We start from the raw sequence: 4,467 nt of genomic DNA, 5'->3' as shown, positions 1-4,467 counted from the left end.
GGAGAGGGGAGGGGTGTCCTGGGAGGGTGGGGGCAGGAGAGGGGAGGGGTGTCCTGGGAGAGTAGCGGCAGGAAAGGGGAGGCATGTCCTGGCACGGTGGGTGTAGGAGAGGGGAGGGGTATCCTGGGAGGGTGGAGGCAGGAGAGGGGAGGGGTACACGGGGAGGGTGGGGGTAGAAGAGGGGAGGGGCGTCCTGGGAGGGTGGGGGCAGGAGAGGGGAGGGGTGTCCTGGGAGGGTGGGGGTAGAATATGAACTAACGGTGACCCTTACCCCGGCGACCCAAGGGTCCTGGGGCAGGGTGGGATCAGGAATTGGGAGGGATGGGGTGTCTCTTCCCCGTCAACCCTCTGGCTGCCAGGCCACTGGACTCCTCAGTCACAGCAAGGAGCCTGTCCTGCTCCTGGGAGCCGGGCGACTGTGGAGAACAGCCCCCCTCACAGCGGCCCGCAGCGCTGCCATGCCCCCACATGTCCGCACAGCCTCCCTCCGAGAGGGTCCCATCATGCAGTGCGAGGCTTTCAGTGTGTAATTCTGTATTGAGGCAAATTAACCACCCAGGGTGTCAGCAACTCTCAACTTTAACCCACTGCCCACTCAGATGACTGACGGGGGCCCAAGGAAAGATGGGTGTGTGGTGGCCTCTCAAGCAGGTGCTCTAGATCATAGGGCCAGGAGACGCCCTAGTGCAGGAACGCATTCAGTGCCTTCAAATCACACCACCTTTGAGAAAGGACCGTCTAGACACTTCACCAACATCTACCCCCCTGACAATCTCTTCTCCACAAATTTTCCCATCAGAAAAGTCTTTTTTTTTTTTTTTTTTTTTTTTTGAGACAGAGTTTCACTCTTGTTGCCCAGGCTAGAGTGCAATGTCCCGGTCTTGGCTCACTGCAACCTCCACTTCCTGGGTTCAAGCGATTCTCCTGCCTCAGACTCCTGAGTAGCTGGGATTACAGGTGCCCACCACTACGCCCGGCTAATTTTGTATTTTTAGTAGACACCGGGTTTCTCCAGGTTGGCCAGGCTGGTCTTGAACTCCTGACTTCAGGTGATTCACCCACCTCGGCCTCCCAAAGTGCTGGGATTACAGGCGTGAGCCACTGTGCCCAGGTCAGAAAAGTCTTAAAGGGGAAACTAAAAATGATGGACAACGAGGGGAAAACTACCAGCTGGAGCATGGCTTTGGGATGAGTGGAATTCAGAGGCCTGGCTGTCCGCCAGTCAAACATTAAAAGCGCTTGCCGTGCTGCGGCCTCCTGTGAATTTCACCTCCTCTTCCTGACTTTATTTCCCCTAGAAATCGTAACATTTGGAGAAACGCTTCCAAAAATGTGAACCAGGAGGTGAGCAAAGAGGTGGGCTAATTTGATATCTGAAGAGACAAGCAAGATCAGAAGGTAGAACCTTAAAACCAGGCTGTTGGGGATTTCCTTGTTCTGTCCTGAGGTCCTGGCTAGGTGAGCAAATCATCTAGGTGAGCAAATCATCGGCTAGATGTCAGGGCAACAACAGAAGTGATCGGCTCAATTCCATGGAGGAAGAGAACGCACATTCTCTACCCCTGTGGATCTCCCTCGCCACCTAGCAAGCCTTTTCTTTCATTCTTTCTTCAGTCAGATATTTATTAAGTGATCATTACCTGACAGGCACTTGCTGGGGGCTAGGGATATCATGATGAAAAAGATGTAATCCCTTTTCTTGAGGAGCTTAAAGTTTACTGGGGACACAGCTAAGGCAAAAAGCAATTCTAGGTTTTTTGTTTTTTGTTTTTTGTTTTTTTTTTTTGAGACAGAGTTTCGCTTCTGTCGCCCAAGCTGGAGTGCAGTGGCACAATCTCGGCTCACCGCAACCTCCAGCTCCCGGGTTCCAGCCATTCTCCTGCCTCAGCCTCCCTAGTGGCTGGAATTACAGGCATGCGCCACCACCCCAGCTAATTCTGTGTTTTTAGTAGTGACGGGTTTTCACCATGTGGGTCAGGCTGGCCAAAAAAGCAATCCTAATGAAGTGTGGTAAGTGTTAGAGCAGACACCAGCAGGGCCGGAGAAGGCCCCGACCCCAGTAACGTCGGGTGACTGAGGGGATGGCCAGGCAGTTGTCACAGTCTTTCTAAAATAATAATTGGTCACAGCCAGCGTCGGGGAAAGACAGTCTCCCAACAGATGGAAAATACCTGAACCTGGTGATCAGCAGCTTCCTGATAAGAGCTCAGGGGTTGGGCGTGAGCGCCCAAGCATGTGCACTAAGAAGCAAAATGGCGGAGTTTAGCTGGTTCCTGACGGTCCGCCAGCGCCGCTCCGCTGTAAGGGAACAGCGCCTCCAGTGAGCATGCGCACGACTTCAGTAAACCCACTGCGCATGCGGCCCCTCCCAAGTGCCTGTGCGGCAGACTTTGGGGCGTGCGGACAGCGCATCCCAAGGGAAGATCGGGGGAGAAGAGACGCAGACCGCGGAACCATCCCAGTGTAGAAAACCCAAGTCAAGGGCTGAATGGCACGCTTGGGTCTCTCAAGTCGCGCACTTGGCCCTCTTCCAAGTGTACTTTACTTCCTTTCATTCCTGCTCTGAAAGTTTTTAATAAACTTTCACTCCTTCTCTAAAGCTTGCCTCAGCCTCTCCCTCTGCCTTAAACCCACTTCTGCCCCTCAGCTGAATCTTTCCCCCGAGAAGCCAAGGATTGAGTTTGCTGCAGACTCGCTGGATTCGCCGCTGGTTGCAGTAAGTACCAGGCAGAGGCATCCAACTTAAGGCGTCATGGAAGCACGTGGAGGAACCGAATCCTATCTGGCAGAAGCAAAACGAAGCCTCCCGCAGGAAAGGCTGCCCATGCCCAAACTTGAGGGACAGTGAAGTACTAGGCAGGGAAGAGTATCCTAGGTGCAAAGGCCAGAAGTTGACAGACGGAGGCAAAAGGAGAAGGTAAGTGAATTGCGCAAAGCCACACAGCCGCCAAGCTGCAGAGCCAGGCCCACTGGAGTGGAAACGGGCACTCTCATGTGAGGCTACGCTGTTCCCTGGCCGCCACCTCACCCTTTCATCTCTGCTTACCTGCATCTGGTGTCAAGAATCAGAATGGGAGAGAAAAAACCCGGAGAAAGGCTGGCTCTTCAGAGTGGGGCTCCACCCCTGCAGCCCCAGGGCTGGACCTGAGGGTTGTCTTTCCAGGACTCTTTCCAGGAGGCCCAGGGAGGCTCTCTACATACGCAGAGGTCACCCAGGCGTGTGTGCGCCCCACGCCCCTGCCCACAGGCCTGCATTGAAGGCGCTTCCGCTCCTCGGAGAGCCCTGTCCTGATGACCCACCCTCTGCTCACTTCCATGTGATTCTAAAGCAGGAAACAGGAGGCCTCATGAGCGCCACGGTCCTGCTGAGTCACTGGATGCACCCGTGAGAAACACCTCACCCTCCGCTCTCCCAGGCAGCAACGCTTTCCACACCCAGCTGTTCCTGTCCTCATCTGCCACCCCGCAAAGAATCTGGGCTCTTTGGCAGAACAGCACCAAGCAGGGCAGCCATCCCTTTTTCCTCATCACTCTCCTTACCTTGCCCTTGGCTGACTCGACGTGTGGCATGGTTCCTGTACTAGACTCCTAACTTTTTTTTTTTTTTTGAGACAGGGTCTTACTCTGTCACCCAGGCTGGAGTGCGGTGGCGTGATCTCGGCACACTGCCAGCTCCACCTCCCACACTCAAGCAATCCTCCCACCTCGGCATCCTGAGTAGCTGGTACTGCAGGCACCTGCCACCATGCCAGGCTAATCTTTTTTTTTTTTTTTTGAGACGGAGTCTCGCTCTGTCGCCCAGGCTGGAGTGCAGTGGCCGGATCTCAGCTCACTGCAAGCTCCGCCTCGCAGGTTCCCGCCATTCTCCTGCCTCAGCCTCCTGAGTAGCTGGGACTACAGGCGCCGCCACCTCGCCCGGCTAGTTTTTGTATTTTTAGTAGAGACGGGGTTTCACCGTGTTTGCCAGGATGGTCTCAATCTCCTGACCTCGTGATCCCCCTGTCTCGGCCTCCCAAAGTGCTGGGATTACAGGCTTGAGCCACCGCGCCCGGCCTAATCTTTGTATTTTTAATACAGACGGGGTTTTGCCATTTTGGCCAGGCTGCTCTCTGACTCCTGACCTCAGGTGTTCGCCTCAGCCTCCCAATGTGCTGAGATTACAGGTGTGAGCCACTGCACTTAGCCTCCTAATTGTTTTGTTCAAGCCCCAGGCCACTATCATCCTGTACCATACTCTCACCAAATTTCTGAGGATTTTGTGGTGCTCTCTGTGTGGGAGATCGGTGACCCTCTATGGACAAGCTCCTATTCAAGATTCAGTTCAAACATTCCCGGTGAAGTGTGCCAGGATTTCTTTCTTTTTTTTTTTTTTTGAGACAGAGTCTCCCTCTGCTGCCCAGGCTGGAGTGCGGTGGCCGGATCTCAGCTCACTGCAAGCTCCGCCTCCCGGGTTTACGCCATTCTCCT

General features: G+C 54.5%; 1 protein-coding gene across 1 annotated transcript in view; it reads right to left on the bottom strand.

The window, feature by feature from the left end:
- TM4SF19 (transmembrane 4 L six family member 19) overlaps positions 1–3,600 on the bottom strand; it is a 15,879-nt gene extending 12,279 nt beyond the window's left edge. The window contains exon 1 of the mRNA XM_023214823.3: positions 3,047–3,600. The gene's annotated coding sequence lies outside the window, so the exon portion shown is untranslated. The remainder of the gene's footprint in view (positions 1–3,046) is intronic.
- Between the last annotated feature and the right edge of the window lie 867 nt (positions 3,601–4,467).

This window comes from Piliocolobus tephrosceles, chromosome 2 (assembly GCF_002776525.5).
Source record: "Piliocolobus tephrosceles isolate RC106 chromosome 2, ASM277652v3, whole genome shotgun sequence".
Lineage (NCBI taxonomy): Eukaryota > Metazoa > Chordata > Mammalia > Primates > Cercopithecidae > Piliocolobus > Piliocolobus tephrosceles.
The sequence above is the reverse complement of the archived record's forward strand: the minus strand, read 5'-3'. Positions and strand labels throughout refer to the sequence as shown.